This window comes from Schistocerca serialis, chromosome 10, assembly GCF_023864345.2.
Source record: "Schistocerca serialis cubense isolate TAMUIC-IGC-003099 chromosome 10, iqSchSeri2.2, whole genome shotgun sequence".
Taxonomy (NCBI): domain Eukaryota; kingdom Metazoa; phylum Arthropoda; class Insecta; order Orthoptera; family Acrididae; genus Schistocerca; species Schistocerca serialis.
The window spans coordinates 23,653,592-23,681,144 of NC_064647.1; positions in this window are offsets into that span (position 1 = coordinate 23,653,592).

Here is a 27,553-nt window from a genome sequence, read left to right on the forward strand (position 1 = left end):
GATACAGTAAACATGAAGTGAAGCATCTGAATCTAAAACTGGACTCACAGGAATGGTTCAAATCACAGAAAGTGTGAGTGTCAGTCCTCTTGTACTTAAGTCGACAATGTGCCATTTGTATTAAATTGGGATGCAAGTTCTGTGTTTCATCGTCAAGAAGAAGGTCCAAGGGATACAGTAAACCTGAAGTGAAGCATCGGAATCTAAAAGTAGACTCACAGGAAAGGTTCAAATCAAAGAAAATTAGAGTGTCAGTCCTCTTGCACTTAAGTTGGCATTGTCCCTTTTGTATTACATTCGGATGCAAACTCTGTGTTTCTTCGTCAATAAGAAGGTCCAAGGGATACAGTAAACCTGAACTGAAGCAGCGGAATCTGAACTGAACTCACAGTAGAGCTTCAAATCATAGAAAGTGAGAGTGTCAGTCCTCTTGTGCTTAAGTCGGCATTGTGCCTTTTGTACTGAATTCATATGCAAATTCTGTGTTTCATCGTCAATAAGAAGGTCCAAGGGATACAGTAAACCTGAAGTGAAGCATCAGAATCTAAAACTGGACTCACAAGAGAGGTTCAAACCATAGAGAGTGAGAGTGTCAGTCCTCTTGTACTTAAGTCGGCATTGTGCGTTTTGTATTAAATTCGGATGCAATTTCTGTGTTTCATCGTCAATAAGAAGGTCCAAGGGATACACTAAACCTGAAGTGAAGCATCAGAATCTAAAACTGGACTCACAGGAGAGGTTCAGATCATAGGGAGTTAGAGTGTCACTCCACGTGTACTTAAGTCGGTATTGTGCATTTTGTATTAAATTCGGATGCAATTTCTGTGTTTCATCGTCAATAAGAAGGTCCAAGGGATACAGTAAACCTGAAGTGAAGCATCGGAATCAAAACCTGGACTCACAGGAGAGGTTCAAATAATAGAAAGTAAGAGTGCCGGTCCTCTTTTACTTTAGTCAGCATTTTGCCCATTTGTATTAAATTCCGATGCAATTTCTATGTTTCATCGTCAATAACAAGGTCCAAGGGATACAGTAAACCTGAAGTGAAGCATCGGAATCTACAACTAGACTCAGATGAGACGTTCAAATCATAGAAATTTACAGTGTCAGTCCTCTTGCACTTAAGTCGGCATTGTGCCTTTTGTATTAAATTCGGATGCAAACTCTGTGTTTCATCGTCAATAAGAAGGTCCAAGGGATACAGTAAACCTGAAGTGAAGCATCGGATTCTAAACTGAACTCACAGTAGAGGTTCAAATCACAGAAAGTGAGAGTGTCAGTCCTCTTGTACTTAAGTCGGCATTGTGACTTTTGTATTAAATTCGGATGCAATTTCTGTGTTTCATCGTCAATAAGAAGGTGCAAGGTATACAGTAAACCTGAAGTGAAGCATCGGTATCTAAAACTGGACTCACAGGAGAGGTTCAAATCATAGAAACTTAGAGTGTCAGTCCTCTTGTACTTATGTCGGCATTGTGCTTTTTGTATTAAATTCGGATGCAAACTCTGTGTTTCATCGTCAATAAGAAGTACCAAGGGATACAGTAAACCTGAAGTGAAGCATCGGAATCTAAAAGTAGACTCACAGGAAAGGTTCAAATCAAAGAAAATTAGAGTGTCAGTCCTCTTGCACTTAAGTCGGCATTGTCCCATTTGTATTATGTTCAGATGCAAACTCTGTGTTTCTTCGTCAATAAGAAGGTCCAAGGGATACAGTAAACCTGAATTGAGGCAGCGGAATCTAAACTGAACTCACAGTAGAGGTTCAAATCATAGAAAGTGAGAGTGTCAGTCCTCTTGTACTTAAGTCGGCACTGTGCCTATTGTATGGAATTCATATGCAATTTCACTGTTTCATCGTCAATAAGAAGGTCCAAGGGATACAGTAAACCTGAAGTGAAGCAACAGAATCTAAAACTGGACTCACAGGAGAGGTTCAGATCATAGAGAGTTAGAGTGTCACTCCACTTGTACTTAAGTCGGTATTGTGCATTTTGTATTAAATTCGGATGCAATTTCAGTGTTTCATCGTCAATAAGAAGGTGCAAGGGATACAGTAAACCTGAAGTGAAGCATCGGAATCTAAAAGTAGACGCACAGGAAAGGTTCAAATCAAAGAAAATTAGAGTGTCAGTCCTCTTGCACTTAAGTCGGCATTGTGCCTTTTGAATTTAATTCCGATGCAATTTCTGTGTATCATCGTCAATAAGAAGGTGCAAGGTATACAGTAAACCTGAGGTGAAGCATCGGAATCTAAAACTGGACTCACAGGAGAGGTTCTAATCATAGAATGTGAGAGTGTCAGTCCACTTGTACATAAGTCGCCATTGTGCCTTTTGTATTAAATTCGGATGCAATTTCTGTATTTCATCGTCAACAAGAAGGACCAAGCGATACAGTAAACCTGAAGTGAAGCATCGCAATCTAAAACTGGACTCTCAGGAGTGGTTCAAATCATAGAAAGTTAGAGTGTCACTCCGCTTGTACTTAAGTCGGTATTGTGCCTTTTGTATTAAATTCGGATGCAATTTCTGTGTTTCGTCGTCAATAAGAAGGTCGAAGTGATACAGTAAACCTTAAGTGAAACATCGGAATCTAAAACTGGACTCACAGGATAGGTTCAAATCAAAGAAAGTGAAAGGTTCAGTCATCTTGTAATTAAGTCGGCATTATGCCATTTGTATTAAATTCGGATGCAATTACTGTGTTTCATCGTCAATAAGAAGGTCCAAGAGATACAGTAAACCTGAAGTGAAGCATCTGAATCTAAAACTGGACTCACAGGAATGGTTCAAATCACAGAAAGTGTGAGTGTCAGTCCTCTTGTACTTAAGTCGACAATGTGCCATTTGTATTAAATTGGGATGTAAGTTCTGTGTTTCATCGTCAAGAAGAAGGTCCAAGGGATACAGTAAACCTGAAGTGAAGCATCGAAATCAAAAAGTAGACTCACAGGAGAGGTTAAAATCATAGAAAATTACAGTGTCAGTCCTCTTGCACTTAAGTTGGCATTGTCCCTTTAGTATTACATTCGGATGCAAACTCTGTGTTTCTTCGTCAATAAGAAGGTCCAAGGGATACAGTAAACCTGAATTGAAGCAGCGGAATCTGAACTGAACTCACAGTAGAGCTTCAAATCATAGAAAGTGAGAGTGTCAGTCCTCTTGTACTTAAGTCGGCATTGTGCCTTTTGTACTGAATTCATATGCAAATTCTGTGTTTCATCGTCAATAACAAGGTCCAAGGGATACAGTAAACCTGAAGTGAAGCATCAGAATCTAAAACTGGACTCACAAGAGAGGTTCAAACCATAGAGAGTGAGAGTGTCAGTCCTCTTGTACTTAAGTCGGCATTGTGCGTTTTGTATTAAATTCGGATGCAATTTCTGTGTTTCATCGTCAATAAGAAGGTCCAAGGGATACACTAAACCTGAAGTGAAGCATCAGAATCTAAAACTGGACTCACAGGAGAGGTTCAGATCATAGAGAGTTAGAGTGTCACTCCACGTGTACTTAAGTCGGTATTGTGCATTTTGTATTAAATTCGGATGCAATTTCTGTGTTTCATCGTCAATAAGAAGGTCCAAGGGATACAGTAAACCTGAAGTGAAGCATCGGAATCAAAACCTGGACTCACAGGAGAGGTTCAAATAATAGAATGTAAGAGTGCCGGTCCTCTTTTACTTAAGTCAGCATTTTGCCAATTTGTATTAAATTCCGATGCAATTTCTATGTTTCATCGTCAATAAGAAGGTGCAAGGTATACAGTAAACCTGAAGTAAAGCATCGGAATCTAAAACCGGACTCACAGGAGAGGTTCAAATCATAGAAAGTGAGAGAGTCAGTCCTCTTGGACCTAAGTCGGCATTGTGACATTTGTATTAAATTCGGATGCAATTCCTGTGGTTAATAGTCAATAACAAGGTCCAAGGGATACAGTAAACCTGAAGTGAAGCATCGGAATCTGCAACTAGACTCAGATGAGACGTTCTAATCATAGAAATTTACAGCGTCAGTCCTCTTGCACTTAAGTCGGCATTGTGCCTTTTGTATTAAATTCGGATGCAAACTCTGTGTTTCATCGTCAATAAGAAGGTCCAAGGGATACAGTAAACCTGAAGTGAAGCATCGGATTCTAAACTGAACTCACAGTAGAGGTTCATATCACAGAAAGTGAGAGTGTCAGTCCTCTTGTACTTATGTCGGCATTGTGCTTTTTGTATTAAATTCGGATACAAACTCTGTGTTTCATCGTCAATAAGAAGTACCAAGGGATACAGTAAACCTGAATTGAGGCAGCGGAATCTAAACTGAACTCACAGTAGAGGTTCAAATCATAGAAAGTGAGAGTGTCAGTCCTCTTGTACTTAAGTCGGCACTGTGCCTATTGTATGGAATTCATATGCAATTTCACTGTTTCATCGTCAATAAGAAGGTCCAAGGGATACAGTAAACCTGAAGTGAAGCATCAGAATCTAAAACTGGACTCACAAGAGAGGTTCAAACCATAGAAAGTGAGAATGTCAGTCCTCTTGTACTTAAGTCGGCATTGTGCGTTTTGTATTAAATTCGGATGCAATTTCTGTGTTTCATCGTCAATAAGAAGATCCAAGGGATACAGTAAACCTGAAGTGAAGCATCGGAATCAAAACTGGACTCACAGGAGAGGTTCAAATCAGGGAAAGTTAGAGTGTCAGCTCTCTTGTACTTAAGTCGGCGTACTGCCTATTGAATTTAATTCCGATGCAACCTCTGTGTTTCATCGTCAATAAGAAGGTGCAAGGTATACAGTAAACTTGAAGTGAAGCATCGGAATCTAAAACTGGACTCACAGGAGCGGTTCAAAAATTAGAAAGTTAGAGTGTCGGTCAACTTGTACTTAAGTCGGCATTGTGCCTTTTGTATTAAATTCGGATGCAATTTCTGTGTTTCATCGTCAATAAGAAGGTCCAAGGGATACAGTAAACCTGAAGTGAAGCATCGGAATCTAAAACTGGACTCACAGGAGAGGTTCAAATCATAGAAAGTGAGAGTGTCAGTCATCTTGTAATTAAGTCGGCATTGTGCCTTTTGAATTTAATTCCGATGCAATTTCTGTGTTTCGTCGTCAATAAGAGGGAGCAAGGTATACAGTAAACCTGAAATGAAGCATCGGAATATAAAACTGGACTCACAGGAGATGTTCAAATTATAGAAAGTGAGAGTGTCAGTCCTCTTCTACTTAAGTCGGCATTGTGCCTTTTGTATTAAATTCGGATGCAATTTCTGTGTTTCATCGTCAATAAAAAGGTCCAAGGGATACAGTATATCTGTAGTGAAGCATCGGAATATAAATCTAGACTCACAGGAGAGGTTCCAATCATAGAACGTTAGAGTGTCAGTCCTCTTGTACTTAAGTCGGCATTGTGCCTTTTGAATTTAAGTCCGATGCAATTTCTGTGTTTCATCGTCAATGAGAAGGTGCAAGGTATACAGTAAACCTGAAGTGAAGCATCGGAATATAAAACTGGACTCACAGGAGAGGTTCAAATCATAGAATGTGAGAGTGGCAGTCCACTTGTATTTAAGTCGCCATTGTGCCTTTTGTATTAAATTCGGATGCAATTTCGGTCTTTCATCGTCAACAAGAAGTACCAAGCGATACAGTAAACCTGAAGTGAAGCATCGGAATCTTAAACTGGACTCACAGGAGAGGTTCATATCATAGAAAGTTAGAGTGTCACTCCGCTTATACTTAAGTCGGAATTGTGCCTTTTGTATTAAATTCGGATGCAATTTCTGTGTTTCATCGTCAATACGAAGGTCCAAGTGATACAGTAAACCTTAAGTGAAACATCGGAATCTAAAACTGGACTCACAGAATAGGTTCAAATCATAGAAAGTGAGAGTGTAAGTCATCTTGTAATTAAGTCGGCATTATGCCATTTGTATTAAATTCGGATGCAATTTCTGTGTTTCATCGTCAATAAGAAGAACCAAGGGATACAGTAAACCTGAAGTGAAGCATCGGAATCCAAAACTAGACTCACAGTTGAGGTTCAAATCATAGACAGTGAGAGTGTAAGTCATCTTGTAATTAAGTCGGCATTGTGCCGTTTGTATTAAATTCGGATGCAATTTCTGTGTTTCATCGTCAATAAGAAGGTGCAAAGTATACAGTATACCTGAAGTGAAGCATCGGAATCTAAAACGGGACTCACAGGAGAGATTCAAATCATAGAAAGTGAGCGTGTCATTCTTCCTGTACTTAAATCGGCATTGTGCCATTTGTATTAAATTCAGATGCAATTTCTGTGTTTCTTCGTCAATAAGAAGGTGCAAGGTATACAGTAAACCTGAAGTGATGCATCGGAATCTAAAACTGGACTCACAGGAGAGGTTCAAATCATAGAAAGTGAGAGTGTCAGTCCCCTTGTTCTTAAGTTGGCATTGTGCCTTTTGAATTTAATTCCGATGCAATTTCTGTGTTTCATCGTCAATAAGAGGGAGCAAGGTATACAGTAAACCTGAAATGAAGAATCGGAATCTAAAACTGGACTCACAGGAGATGTTCAAATTATAGAAAGTGAGAGTGTCAGTCCTCTTCTACTTAAGTCGGCATTGTGCCTTTTGTATTAAATTCGGATGCAATTTCTGTGTTTCATCGTCAATAAAAAGGTCCAAGGGATACAGTATATCTGTAGTGAAGCATCGGAATATAAATCTAGACTCACAGGAGAGGTTCCAATCATAGAACGTTAGAGTGTCAGTCCTCTTGTACTTAAGTCGGCATTGTGCCTTTTGAATTTAAGTCCGATGCAATTTCTGTGTTTCATCGTCAATGAGAAGGTGCAAGGTATACAGTAAACCTGAAGTGATGCATCGGAATATAAAACTGGACTCACAGGAGAGGTTCAAATCATAGAATGTGAGAGTGGCAGTCCACTTGTATTTAAGTCGCCATTGTGCCTTTTGTATTAAATTCGGATGCAATTTCGGTCTTTCATCGTCAACAAGAAGTACCAAGCGATACAGTAAACCTGAAGTGAAGCATCGGAATCTTAAACTGGACTCACAGGAGAGGTTCATATCATAGAAAGTTAGAGTGTCACTCCGCTTATACTTAAGTCGGAATTGTGCCTTTTGTATTAAATTCGGATGCAATTTCTGTGTTTCATCTTCAATACGAAGGTCCAAGTGATACAGTAAACCTTAAGTGAAACATCGGAATCTAAAACTGGACTCACAGAATAGGTTCAAATCATAGAAAGTGAGAGTGTAAGTCATCTTGTAATTAAGTCGGCATTATGCCATTTGTATTAAATTCGGATGCAATTTCTGTGTTTCATCGTCAATAAGAAGAACCAAGGGATACAGTAAACCTGAAGTGAAGCATCGGAATCCAAAACTAGACTCACAGTTGAGGTTCAAATCATAGACAGTGAGAGTGTAAGTCATCTTGTAATTAAGTCGGCATTGTGCCGTTTGTATTAAATTCGGATGCAATTTCTGTGTTTCATCGTCAATAAGAAGGTGCAAAGTATACAGTATACCTGAAGTGAAGCATCGGAATCTAAAACGGGACTCACAGGAGAGATTCAAATCATAGAAAGTGAGCGTGTCAGTCTTCCTGTACTTAAATCGGCATTGTGCCATTTGTATTAAATTCAGATGCAATTTCTGTGTTTCATCGTCAATAAGAAGGTGCAAGGTATACAGTAAACCTGAAGTGATGCATCGGAATCTAAAACTGGACTCACAGGAGAGGTTCAAATCATAGAAAGTGAGAGTGTCAGTCCCCTTGTTCTTAAGTTGGCATTGTGCCTTTTGAATTTAATTCCGATGCAATTTCTGTGTTTCATCGTCAATAAGAGGGAGCAAGGTATACAGTAAACCTGAAATGAAGAATCGGAATCTAAAACTGGACTCACAGGAGATGTTCAAATTATAGAAAGTGAGAGTGTCAGTCCTCTTTTACTTAAGTCGGCATTGTAACTTTTGTATTAAATTCGGATGCAATTTCTGTGTTTCATCGTCAATAAAAAGGTCCAAGGGATACAGTAAGCCTGTAGTGAAGAATCGGAATATAAATCTGGACTCACAGGAGAGGTTCCAATCATAGAAAGTTAGAGTGTCAGTCCTCTTGTACTTAAGTCGGCATTATGGCTTTTGAATTTAATTCCGATGCAATGTCTGTGTTTGATCGTCAATAAGAAGGTCCAAGGGATACAGTAAACCTGAAGTGAAGCATCGGAATCTAAAACTGGACTCACAGGAGAGGTATAAATCATAGAAAGTTAGAGTGTCACTCCGCTTGGACTTAAGTCGGTATTGTGCCTTTTGTATTAAATTCGGATGCAGTTTCTGTGTTTCATCGTCAACAAGAAGGTCCAACGGATACAGTAAACCTTAAGTGAAACATCGGAATCTAAAACTTGACTCACAGGATAGGTTCAAATCATAGAAAGTGAGAGTGTGTGTCGTCTTGTACTTAAGTCGGCATTATGCCATTTGTATTAAATTCGGATGCAATTTCTGTGTTTCATCGTCAATAAGAAAGTCCAAGAGATACAGTAAACCTGAAGTGAAGCATCTGAATCTGAAACTGAACTCACAGGAAAGGTTCAAATCATAGAAAGTGTGAGTGTCAGTCCTCTTCTACTTAAGTTGGCATTGTGCCATTTGTATTAAATTCGGATGCAATTACTGTGTTTCATCGTCAATAAGAAGGTCCAAGGGATACAGTAAACCTGAAGTGAAGCATCGGAATCTAAAACTGGACTCACAGGAGAGGTCATATCATAGAAAGTTAGAGTGTCACTCCTCTTGTACTTGAGTCGGTATAGTGCCTTTTGTATTAAATTCGGTTGCAAACTCTGTGTTTCATCGTCTATAAGAAGGTCCAAGGGATACAGTAAACCTGAAGTGAAGCATCGGAATCTAAAACTGGGCTCACAGGAGAGGTTCAAATCATAGAAAGTTAGAATGTCAGTTCTCTTGTACTTAAGTTGGCATTGTGCCTTTTGTATTAAATTCGGATGCAATTTCTGTGTTTCATCGTCAATAAGAAGGTGCAAGGTATACAGTAAACCTGAAGAATCGGAATCTGAAACTGGACTCACAGGAGAGGTTCAAATCATAGAAAGTGAGAGTGTCAGTCCTCTTGTACTTAAGTCGGCATTGTGCCATTTGTATTAAATTCGGATGCAATTTCTGTGTTTCATCGTCAATAAGAAGGTCCAAGGGATAGAGTAAACCTGAATTTAAGCATCGGAATCTAAAACTGGACTCACAGGAGAGGTCAAATCATAGAAAGTTAGAATGTCACTCCTTTTGTACTTAAGTCGGTATTGTGCCTTTTTCATTAAATTCGGATGAAATTTCTGCGTTTCATCGTCAATAAGAAGGTCCAAGAGATACAGTAAACATGAAGTGAAGCATCGGAATCTAAAACTGGCCTCACAGGATAGGTTCAAATCATAGAAAGTTAGAGTGTCAGTCGTCTTGTACTTAAGTCGGCATTATGCCTTTTGAATTTAATTCCGGTGCAATTTCTGTGTTTCATGGTTAATAAGAAGGTGCAAGGTATACAGTAAACTTGAAGTGAAGCATCGGATCTAAAACTGGACTCACAGGAGAAGTTCAAGTCATAGAGAGTTAGAGTGTCAGTCCTCTTGCACTTGAGTCGCCATTGTGATTTTTGTATTAAAATCGGATGCAATTTCTGTGTTTCATCGTCAATAAGACGGTCCAAGGGATACAGTAAACCTGAAGTGAAGCATCGGATTCTGAAACTGGACTCACAGGAGAGGTTCAAATCATAGACTGTTAGAGTGTCAGTCATCTTGTACTTAAGTCGGCATTGTGCCTTTTGTATTAAATTCGGATGCAAACTCTGTGTTTCATCGTCAATAAGAAGGTGCAAGGTATACAGTAAACCTGAAGTGAAGCATCGGAATCTAAAACTGAACTCACAGGAGAGGTTCAAATCATAGAAAGTGAGAGTGACAGTGCTCTTGTACTTAAGTCGGCAATGTGCCATTTGTATTAAATGCGGATGCAATTTCTGTGTTTCATCGCCGATAAGAAGGTCTCAAGGGATACAGTAAACATGAAGTGAAGCATCGGAATCTAAAACTGGACTCACAGGAGAGGTTCAAATCATAGAAGGTGAGAGTGTCAGTCCTCTTGTACATAAGTTGGCATTGTGCCATTTGTATTAAATTCGGTTGCAATTTCTGTGTTTCATCGTCAATAAGAAGGTCCAACGGATACAGTAAACCTGAAGAGAAGCATCGGAACCTAAAACCGGACTCACAGGAGAGGTTCCAATCATAGAAAGTTAGAGTGTCAGTCCTCGTGTACTTAAGTCGGCATTGTGCCTTTTCAATTTAATTCCGATGCAATTTCTGTGTTTCATCGTCAATAAGGAGGTGCAAGGTATACAGTAAACCTGAAGTGAAGCATCGGAATCTAAAACTGGACTCACAGGAGAGGTTCAAATCATAGAAAGTGAGAGTGTCAGTCCTCTTGTACTTAAGCCGGCATTGTGCCATTTGTATTAAATTCGGATGCAATTTCAGTGTTTCATCGTCAATAAGAAGGTCCAAGGGATACAGTAAACCTGAAGTGAAGCATCGGAAGCTAAAACTGGACTCACAGGATAGGTTCAAATCAAAGTAAGTGAAAGGTTCAGTCATCTTGTAATTACGTCGGCATTATGCCATTTGTATTAAATTCGGATGCAATTACTGTGTTTCATCGTCAATAAGAAGGTCCAAGAGATACAGTAAACCTGAAGTGAAGCTTCTGAATCTAAAACTGGACTCACAGGAATGGTTCAAATTATAGAAAGTGTGAGTGTCAGTCCTCTTGTACTTAAGTCGACATTGTGCCATTTGTATTAAATTGGGATGCAAGTTCTGTGTTTCATCGTCAAAAAGAAGGTCCAAGGGATACAGTAAACCTGAAGTGAAGCATCGAAATCTAAAAGTAGACTCACAGGAGACGTTCAAATCACAGAAAATTAGAGTGTCAGTCCTCTTGCACTTAAGTTGGCATTGTCCCTTTTGTATTACATTCGGATGCAAACTCTGTGTTTCATCGTCAATAAGAAGGTCCAAGGGATACAGTAAACCTGAAGTGAAGCATCAGAATCCAAATCTGGACTCACAAGAGAGGTTCAAACCATAGAAAGTGAGAGTGTCGGTCCTCTTGTACTTAAGTCGGCATTGTGCGTTTTGTATTAAATTCGGATGCAATTTCTGTGTTTCATCGTCAATAAGAAGGTCCAAGGGATACAGTAAACCTGAAGTGAAGCATCAGAATCTAAAACTGGACTCACAGGAGAGGTTCAGATCATAGAGAGTTAGAGTGTCACTCCACTTGTACTTAAGTCGGTATTGTGCATTTTGTATTAAATTCGGATGCAATTTCTGTGTTTCATCGTAAATAAGAAGGTCCAAGGGATACACTAAACCTGAAGTGAAGCATCGGAATCAAAATTTGGAGTCACAGGAGAGGTTCAAATAATAGAAAGTTAGAGTGCCGGTCCTCTTTTACATAAGTCAGCATTGTGCCCATTTGTATTAAATTCCGATGCAATTTCTATGTTTCATCGTCAATAAGAAGGTGCAAGGTATACAGTAAACCTGAAGTAAAGCATCGGAATCTAAAACCGGACTCACAGGAGAGGTTCAAATCATAGAAAGTGAGTCAGTCCTCTTGTACCTAAGTCGGCATTGTGACATTTGTATAAATTCGGATGCAATTCCTGTGGTTAATAGTCAATAACAAGGTCCAAGGGATACAGTAAACCTGAAGTGAAGCATCGGAATCTACAACTAGACTCAGATGAGACGTTCAAATCATAGTAATTTACAGTGTCAGTCCTCTTGCACTTAAGTCGGCATTGTGCCTTTTGTATTAAATTCGGATGCAAACTCTGTGTTTCATCGTCAATAAGAAGGTCCAAGGGATACAGTAAACCTGAAGTGAAGCATCGGTATCTAAATCTGGACTCACAGGAGAGGTTCAAATCATAGAAACTTAGAGCGTCAGTCCTCTTGTACTTAAGTCGGCATTGTGCTTTTTGTATTAAATTCGGATGCAAACTCTGTGTTTCATCGTCAATAAGAAGTACCAAGGGATACAGTAAACCTGAAGTGAAGCATCGGAATCTAAAAGTAGACTCACAGGAAAGGTTCAAATCAAAGAAAATTAGAGTGTCAGTCCTCTTGCACTTAAGTCGGCATTGTCCCATTTGTATTAAGTTCGGATGCAATTTCTGTGTTTCATCGTCAATACGAAGAACCAAGGGATACAGTAAACCTGAAGTGAAGCATCGGAATCCAAAACTAGACTCACAGTTGAGGTTCAAATCATAGAAAGTGAGAGTGTAAGTCATCTTGTAATTAAGTCGGCATTGTGCCGTTTGTATTAAATTCGGATGCAATTTCTGTGTTTCATCGTCAATAAGAAGGTGCAAAGTATACAGTATACCTGAAGTGAAGCATCGGAATCTAAAACGGGACTCACAGGAGAGATTCAAATCATAGAAAGTGAGCGTGTCAGTCTTCCTGTACTTATATCGGCATTGTGCCATTTGTGTTAAATTCGGATGCAATTTCTGTGTTTCATCGTCACTAAGAAGGTGCAAGGTATACAGTAAACCTGAAGTGAAGCGTCGGAATCTAAAACTGGACTCACAGGAGTGATTCGAATCATAGAAAGTGAGAGTGTCAGTCCCCTTGTTCTTAATTTGGCATTGTGCCTTTTGAATTTAATTCCGATGCAATTTCTGTGTTTCATCGTCAATAAGAGGGAGCAAGGTATACAGTAAACCTGAAATGAAGAATCGGAATCTAAAACTGGACTCACAGGAGATGTTCAAATTATAGAAAGTGAGAGTGTCAGTCCTCTTTTACTTAAGTCGGCATTGTAACTTTTGTATTAAATTCGGATGCAATTTCTGTGTTTCATCGTCAATAAAAAGGTCCAAGGGATACAGTAAGCCTGTAGTGAAGAATCGGAATATAAATCTGCACTCACAGGAGACGTTCCAATCATAGAAAGTTAGAGTGTCAGTCCTCTTGTACTTAAGTCGTCATTATGGCTTTTGAATTTAATTCCGATGCAATGTCTGTGTTTGATCGTCAATAAGAAGGTCCAAGGGATACAGTAAACCTGAAGTGAAGCATCGGAATCTAAAACTGGACTCACAGGAGAGGGACAAATCATAGAAAGTTAGAGTGTCACTCCGCTTGTACTTAAGTCGGTATTGTGCCTTTTGTATTAAATTCGGATGCAGTTTCTGTGTTTCATCGTCAACAAGAAGGTCCAACGGATACAGTAAACCTTAAGTGAAACATCGGAATCTAAAACTGGACTCACAGGATAGGTTCAAATCATAGAAAGTGAGAGTGTAAGTCATCTTGTACATAAGTCGGCATTATGCCATTTGTATTAAATTCGGATGCAATTTCTGTGTTTCATCGTCAATAAGAAGGTCCAAGAGATACAGTAAACCTGAAGTGAAGCATCTGAATCTAAAACTGGACTCACAGGAAAGGTTCAAATCATAGAAAGTGTGAGTGTCAGACCTCTTCTACTTAAGTTGGCATTGTGCCATTTGTATTAAATTCGGATGCAATTACTGTGTTTCATCGTCAATAAGAAGGTCCAAGGGATACAGTAAACCTGAAGTGAAGCATCGGAATCTAAAACTGGACTCACAGGAGAGGTCATATCATAGAAAGTTAGAGTGTCCCTCCTCTTGTACTTGAGTCGGTATTGTGCCTTTTGTATTAAATTCGGATGCAAACTCTGTGTTTCATCGTCAATAAGAAGGTCCAAGGGATACAGTAAACCTGAAGTGAAGCATCGGAATCTAAAACTGGGCTCACAGGAGAGGTTCAAATCATAGAAAGTTAGAATGTCAGTCCTCCTGTACTTAAGTCGGGATTGTGCCTTTTGTATTACATTCGGATGCAATTTCTGTGTTTCATCGTCAATAAGAAGGTGCAAGGTATACAGTAAACCTGAAGAATCGGAAACTAAAACTGGGATCACAGGAGAGGTTCAAATCATAGAAAGTGAGAGTGTCAGTCCTCTTGTACTTAAGTCGGCATTGTGCCATTTGTATTAAATTCGGATGCAATTTCTGTGTTTCATCGTCAATAAGAAGGTCCAAGGGATACAGTAAACCTGAATTTAAGCATCGGAATCTAAAACTGGACTCACAGGAGAGGTCAAATCATAGAAAGTTAGAATGTCACTCCTTTTGTACTAACGTTGGTATTGTGCCTTTTTCATTACATTCGGATGAAATTTCTGCGTTTCATCGTCAATAAGAAGGTCCAAGAGATACAGTAAACATGAAGTGAAGCATCGGAATCTAAAACTGGCCTCACAGGATAGGTTCAAATCATAGAAAGTTAGAGTGTCAGTCGTCTTGTACTTAAGTCGGCATTGTGCATTTTGAATTTAATTCCGGTGCAATTTCGGTGTTTCATGGTTAATAAGAAGGTGCAAGGTATACAGTAAACCTGAAGTGAAGCATCGGAATCTAAAACTGGACTCACCGGAGAGGTTCAAGTCATAGAGAGTTAGAGTGTGAGTCCTCTTGCACTTGAGTCGCCATTGTGATTTTTGTATTAAAATCGGATGCAATTTCTGTGTTTCATCGTCAATAAGACGGTCCAAGGGATACAGTAAACCTGAAGTGAAGCATCGGAATCTGAAACTGGACTCACAGGAGAGGTTCAAATCATAGACTGCTAGAGTGTCAGTCCTCTTGTACTTAATTCGGCATTGTGCCTTTTGTATTAAATTCGGATGCAAACTCTGTGTTTCATCGTCAATAAGAAGGTGCAAGGTATACAGTAAACCTGAAGTGAAGCATCGGAATCTAAAACTGAACTCACAGGAAAGGTTCAAATCATAGAAAGTGAGAGTGACAGTGCTCTTGTACTTAAGTCGGCAATGTGCCATTTGTATTAAATGCGGATGCAATTTCTGTGTTTCATCTCCGATAAGAAGGTCTCAAGGCATACAGAAAACATGAAGTGAAGCATCGGAATCTAAAACTGGACTCACAGGAGAGGTTCAAATCATAGAAAGTGAGAGTGTCAGTCCTCGTGTACTTAAGTCGGCATTGTGCCTTTTCAATTTAATTCCGATGCAATTTCTGTGTTTCATCGTCAATAAGGAGGTGCAAGGTATACCGTAAACCTGAAGTCAAGCATCGGAATCTAAAACTGGACTCACAGGAGAGGTTCAAATCATAGAAAGTGAGAGTGTCAGTCCTCTTGTACTTAAGCCGGCATTGTGCCATTTGTATTAAATTCGGATGCAATTTCAGTGTTTCATCGTCAATAAGAAGGTCCAAGGGATACAGTAAACCTGAAGTGAAGCATCGGAATCTAAAACTGGACCCACAGGAGAGATTCAAATCTTAGAAAGTTAGAGTGTCACTCCGCTTGTACTGAAGTCGGTATTGTGCCTTTTGTATTAGATTCGGATGCAATTTCTGTGTTTCATCGTCAAGAAGAAGGTCCAACGGATACAGTAAACCTTAAGTGAAACATCGGAATCTAAAACTGGACTCACAGGATAGGTTCAAATCATAGAAAGTGAGAGTGTGAGTCATCTTGTACTTAAGTCGGCATTATGCCATTTGTATTAAATTTGGATGCAATTTCTGTGTTTCATCGTCAATAAGAAGGTCCAAGAGAGACAGTAAACCTGAAGTGAAGCATCTGAATCTAAAACTGGACTCACAGGAAAGGTTCAAATCATAGAAAGTGTGAGTGTCAGTCCTCTTCTACTTAAGTTGGCATTGTGCCATTTGTATTAAATTCGGATGCAATTACTGTGTTTCATCGTCAATAAGAAGGTCCAAGGGATACAGTAAACCTGAAGTGAAGCATCGGAATCTAAAACTGGACTCACAGGAGAGGTCATATCATAGAAAGCTAGAGTGTCCCTCCTCTTGTACTTGAGTCGGTATTGTGCCTTTTGTATTAAATTCGGATGCAAACTCTGTGTTTCATCGTCAATAAGAAGGTCCAGGGGATACAGTAAACCTGAAGTGAAGCATCGGAATCTAAAACTGGGCTCACAGGAGAGGTTCAAATCATAGAAAGTTAGAATGTCAGTCCTCCTGTACTTAGGTCGGCATTGTGCCTTTTGTATTAAATTCGCATGCAATTTCTGTGTTTCATCGTCAATAAGAAGGTGCAAGGTATACAGTAAACCTGAAGAATCGGAATCTAAATCTGGACTCACAGGAGAGGTTCAAATCATAGAAAGTTAGAGTGTCAGTCCTCTTGTACTTAAGTCGGCATTGTGCCATTTGTATTAAATTCGGATGCAATTTCTGTGTTTCATCGTCAATAAGAAGGTCCAAGGGATACAGTAAACCTGAAGAATCGGAATCTAAATCTGGACTCACAGGAGAGGTTCAAATCATAGAAAGTTAGAATGTCAGTCCTCCTGTACTTAAGTCGGCATTGTGCCTTTTCAATTTAATTCCGATGCAATTTCTGTGTTTCATCGTCAATAAGGAGGTGCAAGGTATACAGTAAACCTGAAGTCAAGCATCGGAATCTAAAACTGGACTCACAGGAGAGGTTCAAATCATAGAAAGTGAGAGTGTCAGTCCTTTTGTACTTAAGCCGGCATTGTGCCATTTGTATTACATTTGGATGCAATTTCAGTGTTTCATCGTCAATAAGAAGGTCCAAGAGATACAGTAAACCTGAAGTGAAGCATCGGAAACTAAAACTGGACCCACAGGAGAGATTCAAATCTTAGAAAGTTAGAGTGTCACTCCGCTTGTACTTAAGTCGGTATTGTGCCTTTTGTATTAAATTCGGATGCAATTTCTGTGTTTCATCGTCAATAAGATGGTCCAAGGGATACAGTAAGCCTTATGTGAAGCATCGGAATCTAAAACTGGACTCACAGGAGAGGTTCAAATCATAGAATACTAGAGTGTCAGTCCTCTTTTACTTAAGACGGCATTGTGCATTTTGTATTAAATTCGGATGCAATTTCTGTGTTTCATTGTCAATAAGAAGGTCCAAGGGATACAGTAAACCTGAATTTAAGCATCGGAATCTAAAACTGGACTCACAGGAGTGGTCAAATCATAGAAAGTTAGAATGTCACTCCTTTTGTACTTAAGTCGGCATTGTGCCTTTTTCATTAAATTCGGATGAAATTTCTGCGTTTCATCGTCAATAAGAAGGTCCAAGAGATACAGTAAACATGAAGTGAAGCATCGGAATCTAAAACTGGCCTCACAGGATAGGTTCAAATCATAGAAAGTTAGAGTGTCAGTCGTCTTGTACTTAAGTCGGCATTGTGCCTTTTGAATTTAATTCCGGTGCAATTTCTGTGTTTCATGGTTAATAAGAAGGTGCAAGGTATACAGTAAACCTGAAGTGAAGCATCGGAATCTAAAACTGGACTCACAGGAGAGGTTCAAGTCATAGAGAGTTAGAGTGTGAGTCCTCTTGCACTTGAGTCGCCATTGTGATTTTTGTATTAAATTCGGATGCAAACTCTGTGTTTCATCGTCAATAAGAAGGTGCAAGGTATACAGTAAACCTGAAGTGAAGCATCGCAATCTAAAACTGAACTCACAGGAGAGGTTCAAATCATAGAAAGTGAGAGTGACAGTGCTCTTGTACTCAAGTCGGCAATGTGCCATTTGTATTAAATGCGGATGCAATTTCTGTGTTTCATCGCCGATAAGAAGGTCTCAAGGGATACAGTAAACATGAAGTGAAGCATCGGAATCTAAAACTGGACTCACAGGAGAGGTTCAAATCATAGAAAGTGAGAGTGTCAGTCCTCTTTTACTTAAGTTGGCATTGTGCCATTTGTATTAAATTCGGTTGCAATTTCTGTGTTTCATCGTCAATAAGAAGGTCCAACGGATACAGTAAACCTGAAGAGAAGCATCGGAACCTAAAACTGGACTCACAGGAGAGGTTCCAATCATAGAAAGTTAGAGTGTCAGTCCTCGTGTACTTAAGTCGGCATTGTGCCTTTTCAATTTAATTCCGATGCAATTTCTGTGTTTCATCGTCAATAAGGAGGTGCAAGGTATACAGTAAACCTGAAGTGAAGCTTCGGAATCTAAAACTGGACTCACAGGAGAGGTTCAAATCATAGAAAGTGAGAGTGTCAGTCCTCTTGTACTTAAGCCGGCATTGTGCCATTTGTATTAAATTCGGATGCAATTTCAGTGTTTCATCGTCAATAAGAAGGTCCAAGGGATACAGTAAACCTGAAGTGAAGCATCGGAATCTAAAACTGGACCCACAGGAGAGATTCAAATCTTAGAAAGTTAGAGTGTCACTCCGCTTGTACTTAAGTCGGTATTGTGCCTTTTGTATTAAATTCGGATGCAATTTCTGTGTTTCATCGTCAATAAGATGGTCCAAGGGATACAGTAAGCCTTATGTGAAGCATCGGAATCTAAAACTGGACTCACAGGAGAGGTTCAAATCATAGAATATTAGAGTGTCAGTCCTCTTTTACTTAAGACGGCATTGTGCATTTTGTATTAAATTCGGATGCAATTTCTGTGTTTCATTGTCAATAAGAAGGTCCAAGGGATACAGTAAACCTGAAGTGAAGCATCGGAATCTAAAACTGGACTCACAGGAGAGGTTCAAATCATAGAAAGTGGGAGTGTCAGTCATCTTGTAATTAAGTCGGCATTGTGCCTTTTGAATTTAATTCCGATGCAATTTCTGTGTTTCATCGTCAATAAGAGGGAGCAAGGTATACAGTAAACCTGAAATCAAGCATCGGAATCTAAAACTGGACTCACAGGAGATGTTCAAATTAGAGAAAGTGAGAGTGTCAGTCCTCTTGTACTTAAGTCGCCATTGTGCCTTTTGTACTAAATTCGGATGCAATTTCTGTGTTTCATCTTCAATACGAAGGTGCAAGGTATACAGTAAACCTGAAGTGAAGCATCGGAATCTAAAACTGGACTCACAGGAGAGGTTCAAATCAAAGAATGTGAGAGTGTCAGTCCACTTGTACTTAATTCGCCATTGTGCCTTTAGTATTAAATTCGGATGCAATTTCTGTCTTTCATCGTCAACAAGAAAGACCAAGCGATACAATAAACCTGAAGTGAAGCATCGGAATCTAAAACTGGACTCACAGGAGAGGTTCAAATCATAGAAAGTTAGAGTGTCACTCCACTTGTACTTAAGTCGGTATTGTGCCTTTTGTATTAAATTCGGATGCAATTTCTGTGTTTCATCGTCAATAAGAAGGTCCAAGGGATACAGTAAACCTTAAGTGAAACATCGGAATCTAAAACTGGACTCACAGGATAGGATCAAATCATAGAAAGTAAGAGTGTCAGTCATCTTGTAATTAATTCGGCATTATGCCATTTGTATTAAATTCGGATGCAATTTCTGTGTTTCATCGTCAATAAGAAGGTCCAAGAGATACAGTAAACCTGAAGTGAAGCATCTGAATCTAAAACTGGACTCACAGGAATGGTTCAAATCATAGAAAGTGTGAGTGTCAGTCCTCTTGTACTTAAGTCGGCATTGTGCCATTTGTATTAAATTCGGATGCAATTTCTGTGTTTCATCGTCAATAAGAAGTTCCAAGGGATACAGTAAACCTGAAGTGAAGCATCGGAATCTAAAACTGGACTCACATTAGAGGTCAAATCATAGTAAGTTAGAATGTTATTCCGCTTGTACTTAAGTCGGCATTGTGCCTTTTGTATTAAATTCGAATGCAATTTCTGTGTATCATCGACAATAAGAAGGTGCAAGGTATACAGTAAACCTGAAGATTCGGAATCTATAACTGGACTCACAGGAGAGGTTCAAATCATAGAAAGTGAGAGTGTCAGTCCTCTTGTACTTAAGTCGGCATTATGCCATTTGTATTAAATTCTGATGCAATTTCTGTGTTTCATCGTCAATAAGATGGTCCAAGGGATACAGTAAACCTGAAGTGAAGCATCGGAATCTAAAACTGGACTCACAGGAGAGGTCAAATCATAGAAAGTTAGAGTCTCACACCTTTTGTACTTAAGTCGGTATTGTGCCTTTTGTATTAAAATCGAATGCAATTTCTGTGTTTCATCGTCAATAAGAGGGTGCAAGGTATACAGTAAACCTGATGTGAAGCATCGGAATCTAAAACTATACCCACAGAGGACGTTCAAATCATAGAAAGTTAGTGTGTCAGTCCACTTGTACTTAAGTCGGCATTGTGTCTTTTGTATTAAAGTCGGATGCGAACTCTGTGTTTCATCGTCAATAACAAGGTCCATGGGATACAGTAAACCTGAAGTGAAGCATCGGATTCTAAACTGAACTCACAGTAAAGGTTGAAATCATAGAAAGTGAGAGTGTCAGTCCTCCTGTACTTAAGTCGGCATTGTGCCATTTGTATTAAATTCGGATGCAATTTCTGTGTTTCATCGTCAATAAGAAGGTCCAAGGGATACAGTAAACCTGAAGTGAAGCATCGGAATCTAAAACTGGACTCACAGAAGAGGTTCAAATCATAGAAAGTTAGAGTATCAGTCCTCTTGTACTTAAGTCGGCATTGTGACTTTTGTATTAAAATCGAATGCAATTTCTGTGATTCTTCGTCAATAAGAAGGTCCAAGGGATACAGTAAACCTGAAGTGAAGCATCAGAAGTTAAAACTGGACTCACAGGAGAGGTTAAAATCATAGAAAGTGAGAGTGTCAGTCCTCTTTTACTTAAGTCGGCATTGTGCGTTTTGAATATAATTCCGATGCAATTTCTGTGTTTCATCGTCAATAAGAAGGTCCAAGGGATACAGTAAACCTGAAGTGAAGCATCGGAATCTAAAACAGGACTAACAGGAGAGGTTCAAATCATAGAAAGTGAGAGTGTCAGTCCTCTTGTACTTAAGTCGGCATTTTGCCATTTGTAATAAATTCAGGTGCAATTTCTGTGTTTCATCGTCAATTAGAGGGTGGAAGGTATACTGTAAACCTGAAGTGAAGCATCGGAATCTAAAACTGGACTCACAGGAGAGGTTCAAATCATAGAAAGTGAGAGTGTCAGTCCTCTTGTACTTAAGTCGGCATTGTGCCATTTGTATTAGATTCGGTTGCAATTTCTGTGTTTCATCGTCAATAAGAAGTTCCAAGGGATACAGTAAACCTTAAGTGAAGCATCGGAATCTAAAACTGGACCCACAGGAGAGGTTCCAATCATAGAGAGTTAGAGTGTCAGTCCTCTTGTACTTAAGTCGGCAGTGTGCCTTCTGTATTAAATTCGGATGCAATTTCTGTGTTTAATCGTCAGTAAGAAGACCCAAGGGATACAGTAAACCTGAAGTGAAGCATCGGAATCTAAAACGGGACTCACAGGAGGGGTTCAAATCATAGAAAGTGAGAGTGTCAGTGCTCTTGTACTTAAGTCGGCAATGTGCCATTTGTATTAAATGCGGATGCAATTTCTGTGTTTCATCGCCGATAAGAAGGTCTCAAGGGATACAGTAAACATGAAGTGAAGCATCGGAATCTAAAATTTGACTCACAGGAGAGGTTCTAATCATAGAAAGGGAGAGTGTCAGTCCTCTTGTACTTAAGTCGGCATTGTGCCATTTGTATTTAATTCGGATGCAATTTCTGTGTTTCATCGTCAATAAGATAGTCCAAGGGATATAGTAAACCTGAAGTGAAGCATGGGAGTCTAAAACTGGACTCACAGGAGAGGTTCAATTCTTTGAAAGTTAGAGTGTCAGTCCTCTTGTACTTAAGTCGGCATTGCCCATTTTTTGTTACATTCGGATGCAAAATCTGTGTTTCATCATCAATACGAGGGTTCAAGGGATATATTAAACTTAAAGTGAAGCATTGGAATCTAAAACTGGACTCACTGGAGAGGTTCAAATCATAGAAAGTGAGAGTGTCAGTCCTCTTGTACTAAGGTCGGCATGGTGCGTTTTGTATTAAATTCGGATGCAATTTCTTTGTTTCATCGTCAATAAGAAGGTGCAAGGTATACAGTAAACCGAAGTGAAGCATCGGAATCTAAAACTGGACTCACAGGAAAGGTTCAACTCATAGAATGTGAGAGTGTCAGTCCTCTTGTACTTGAGTCGTCATTGTGCCTTTTGTATTAAATTCAGATGCAATCTCTGTGTTTCATCGTCAATAAGAAGGTCCAAGGGATACTGTAAACCTGAAGTGAAGCATCGGAATCTAAAACGGAACTCAAAGGAGAGGTTCAAATCATAGAAAGTGAGAGTGTCAGTCCTCTTGTACTTAAGTCGGCATTGTGCCATTTGTATAAAATTCGGATGCAATATCTGTGTTTCATCCTCAATAAGAAGGTCCAAGGGATACAGTAAACCTGAAGTGAAGCATCGGATTCTAAAGGTAGACTCACAGGTGAGGTTCAAATCATAGATAAATAGAATGTCAGTCCTCTTGCACTTTAGTCGGCATTGTCCCTTTTGTATTAAATTCGGATGCAAACTCTGTGTTTCTTCGTCAATAAGAAGGTCCAAGGGATACAGTAAACCTGAATTGAAGCAGCGGAATCTAAACTGAACTCACAGTAGAGGTTCAAATCATAGAAAGTGAGAATGTCAGTCCTCTTGTACTTAAGTCGGCATTGTGCCTTTTGTATTGAATTCGTATGCAATTTCTGTGTTTCATCATCAATAAGAGGGAGCAAGGTATACAGTAAACCTGAAATCAGGAATCGGAATCTAAAACTGGACTCACAGGAGATGTTCAAATTAGAGAAAGTGAGAGTGTCAGTCCTCTTGTACTTAAGTCGCCATTGTGCCTTTTGTACTAAATTCGGATGCAATTTCTGTGTTTCATCTTCAATAAGAAGGTGCAAGGTATACAGTAAACCTGAAGTGAAGCATCGCAATCTAAAACTGAACTCACAGGAGAGGTTCAAATCATAGAAAGTGAGAGTGACAGTGCTCTTGTACTCAAGTCGGCAATGTGCCATTTGTATTAAATGCGGATGCAATTTCTGTGTTTCATCGCCGATAAGAAGGTCTCAAGGGATACAGTAAACATGAAGTGAAGCATCGGAATCTAAAACTGGACTCACAGGAGAGGTTCAAATCATAGAAAGTGAGAGTGTCAGTCCTCTTTTACTTAAGTTGGCATAGTGCCATTTGTATTAAATTCGGTTGCAATTTCTGTGTTTCATCGTCAATAAGAAGGTCCAACGGATACAGTAAACCTGAAGAGAAGCATCGGAACCTAAAACTGGACTCACAGGAGAGGTTCCAATCATAGAAAGTTAGAGTGTCAGTCCTCGTGTACTTAAGTCGGCATTGTGCCTTTTCAATTTAATTCCGATGCAATTTCTGTGATTCATCGTCAATAAGGAGGTGCAAGGTATACAGTAAACCTGAAGTGAAGCATCGGAATCTAAAACTGGACTCACAGGAGAGGTTCAAATCATAGAAAGTGAGAGTGTCAGTCCTCTTGTACTTAAGCCGGCATTGTGCCATTTGTATTAAATTCGGATGCAATTTCAGTGTTTCATCGTCAATAAGAAGGTCCAAGGGATACAGTAAACCTGAAGTGAAGCATCGGAATCTAAAACTGGACCCACGGGAGAGATTCAAATCTTAGAAAGTTAGAGTGTCACTCCGCTTGTACTTAAGTCGGTATTGTGCCTTTTGTATTAAATTCGGATGCAATTTCTGTGTTTCATCGTCAATAAGATGGTCCAAGGGATACAGTAAGCCTTATGTGAAGCATCGGAATCTAAAACTGGACTCACAGGAGAGGTTCAAATCATAGAATATTAGAGTGTCAGTCCTCTTTTACTTAAGACGGCATTGTGCATTTTGTATTAAATTCGGATGCAATTTCTGTGTTTCATTGTCAATAAGAAGGTCCAAGGGATACAGTAAACCTGAAGTGAAGCATCGGAATCTAAAACTGGACTCACAGGAGAGGTTCAAATCATAGAAAGTGGGAGTGTCAGTCATCTTGTAATTAAGTCGGCATTGTGCCTTTTGAATTTAATTCCGATGCAATTTCTGTGTTTCATCGTCAATAAGAGGGAGCAAGGTATACAGTAAACCTGAAATCAAGCATCGGAATCTAAAACTGGACTCACAGGAGATGTTCAAATTAGAGAAAGTGAGAGTGTCAGTCCTCTTGTAATTAAGTCGCCATTGTGCCTTTTGTACTAAATTCGGATGCAATTTCTGTGTTTCATCTTCAATACGAAGGTGCAAGGTATACAGTAAACCTGAAGTGAAGCATCGGAATCTAAAACTGGACTCACAGGAGAGGTTCAAATCAAAGAATGTAAGAGTGTCAGTCCACTTGTACTTAATTCGCCATTGTGCCTTTAGTATTAAATTCGGATGCAATTTCTGTCTTTCATCGTCAACAAGAAAGACCAAGCGATACAATAAACCTGAAGTGAAGCATCGGAATCTAAAACTGGACTCACAGGAGAGGTTCAAATCATAGAAAGTTAGAGTGTCACTCCACTTGTACTTAAGTCGGTATTGTGCCTTTTGTATTAAATTCGGATGCAATTTCTGTGTTTCATCGTCAATAAGAAGGTCCAAGGGATACAGTAAACCTTAAGTGAATTATCGGAATCTAAAACTGGACTCACAGGATAGGTTCGAATCATAGAAAGTAAGAGTGTCAGTCATCTTGTAATTAATTCGGCATTATGCCATTTGTATTAAATTCGGATGCAATTTCTGTGTTTCATCGTCAATAAGAAGGTCCAAGAGATACAGTAAACCTGAAGTGAAGCATCTGAATCTAAAACTGGACTCACAGGAATGGTTCAAATCATAGAAAGTGTGAGTGTCAGTCCTCTTGTACTTAAGTCGGCATTGTGCCATTTGTATTAAATTCGGATGCAATTTCTGTGTTTCATCGTCAATAAGAAATTCCAAGGGATACAGTAAACCTGAAGTGAAGCATCGGAATCTAAAACTGGACTCACAGGAGAGGTCAAATCATAGATAGTTAGAGTGTCACTCCTCTTGTACTTCAGTCGGTATTGTGCATTTTGTATTAAATTCGGATGCAAACTCTGTGTTTCATCATCAATAAGAAGGCCAAGGGATACAGTAAACCTGCAGTGAAGCATCGGAATCTAAAACTGGGCTCACAGGAGAGGTTCAAATCATAGAAAGTTAGAATGTTATTCCTCTTGTACTTAAGTCGGCATTGTGCCTTTTGTATTAAATTCGAATGCAATTTCTGTGTATCATCGACAATAAGAAGGTGCAAGGTATACAGTAAACCTGAAGATTCGGAATCTATAACTGGACTCACAGGAGAGGTTCAAATCATAGAAAGTGAGAGTGTCAGTCCTCTTGTACTTAAGTCGGCATTATGCCATTTGTATTAAATTCTGATGCAATTTCTGTGTTTCATCGTCAATAAGATGGTCCAAGGGATACAGTAAACCTGAAGTGAAGCATCGGAATCTAAAACTGGACTCACAGGAGAGGTCAAATCATAGAAAGTTAGAGTCTCACACCTTTTGTACTTAAGTCGGTATTGTGCCTTTTGTATTAAATTCGGATGCAATTTCTGCGTTTCATCGTCAATAAGACGGTCCAAGAGATACAGTAAACATGACGTGAAGCATCGGAATCTAAAACTGGCCTCACAGGAAAGGTTCAAATCATAGAAAGTTAGAGTGTCAGTCGTCTTGTACTAAAGTCGGCATTGTGCCTTTTGAATTTAATTCCGGTGCAATTTCTGTGTTTCATCATCAATAAGAAGGTACAAGGTATATAGTAAACCTGAAGTGAAGCATCGGAATCTAAAACTGGACTCACAGGAGCGGATCAAATCAATGAGAGTGAGAGTGTCAGTCCTCTTGCACTTAAGTCGCCATTGTGATTTTTGTATTAAATTCGGATGCAATTTCTGTGTTTCATCGTCAATAGGACGTTCCAAGGGATACAGTAAACCTGAAGTGAAGCATCGGAATCTAAAACTGGACTCACAGGAGAGGTTCAAAACATAGAATATTAGAGTGTGAGTCCTCTTTTACTTAAGACGGCATTGTGCATTTTGTATTAAATTCGGATGCAATTTCTGTGTTTCATCGTCAATAAGATGGTGCAAGGTATACAGTAAACCAGATGTGAAGCATCGGAATCTAAAACTATACCCACAGAGGACGTTCAAATCATAGAAAGTTAGTGTGTCAGTCCACTTGTACTTAAGTCGGCATTGTGTCTTTTGTATTAAAGTCGGATGCAAACTCTGTGTTTCATCGTCAATAACAAGGTCCAAGGGATACAGTAAACCTGAAGTGAAGCATCGGATTCTAAACTGAACTCACAGTAAAGGTTGAAATCATAGAAAGTGAGAGTGTCAGTCCTCCTGTACTTAAGTCGGCATTGTGCCATTTGTATTAAATTCGGATGCAATTTCTGTGTTTCATCGTCAATAAGAAGGTCCAAGGGATACAGTAAACCTGAAGTGAAGCATCGGAATCTAAAACTGGACTCACAGAAGAGGTTCAAATCATAGAAAGTTAGAGTATCAGTCCTCTTGTACTTAAGTCGGCATTGTGACTTTTGTATTAAAATCGAATGCAATTTCTGTGATTCTTCGTCAATAAGAAGGTCCAAGGGATACAGTAAACCTGAAGTGAAGCATCAGAAGTTAAAACTGGACTCACAGGAGAGGTTAAAATCATAGAAAGTGAGAGTGTCAGTCCTCTTTTACTTAAGTCGGCATTGTGCGTTTTGAATATAATTCCGATGCAATTTCTGTGTTTCATCGTCAATAAGAAGGTCCAAGGGATACAGTAAACCTGAAGTGAAGCATCGGAATCTAAAACAGGACTAACAGGAGAGGTTCAAATCATAGAAAGTGAGAGTGTCAGTCCTCTTGTACTTAAGTCGGCATTTTGCCATTTGTAATAAATTCAGGTGCAATTTCTGTGTTTCATCGTCAATTAGAGGGTGGAAGGTATACTGTAAACCTGAAGTGAAGCATCGGAATCTAAAACTGGACTCACAGGAGAGGTTCAAATCATAGAAAGTGAGAGTGTCAGTCCTCTTGTACTTAAGTCGGCATTGTGCCATTTGTATTAGATTCGGTTGCAATTTCTGTGTTTCATCGTCAATAAGAAGTTCCAAGGGATACAGTAAACCTTAAGTGAAGCATCGGAATCTAAAACTGGACCCACAGGAGAGGTTCCAATCATAGAGAGTTAGAGTGTCAGTCCTCTTGTACTTAAGTCGGCAGTGTGCCTTCTGTATTAAATTCGGATGCAATTTCTGTGTTTAATCGTCAGTAAGAAGACCGAAGGGATACAGTAAACCTGAAGTGAAGCATCGGAATCTAAAACTGGACTCACAGGAGGGGTTCAAATCATAGAAAGTGAGAGTGTCAGTGCTCTTGTACTTAAGTCGGCAATGTGCCATTTGTATTAAATGCGGATGCAATTTCTGTGTTTCATCGCCGATAAGAAGGTCTCAAGGGATACAGTAAACATGAAGTGAAGCATCGGAATCTAAAATTTGACTCACAGGACAGGTTCTAATCATAGAAA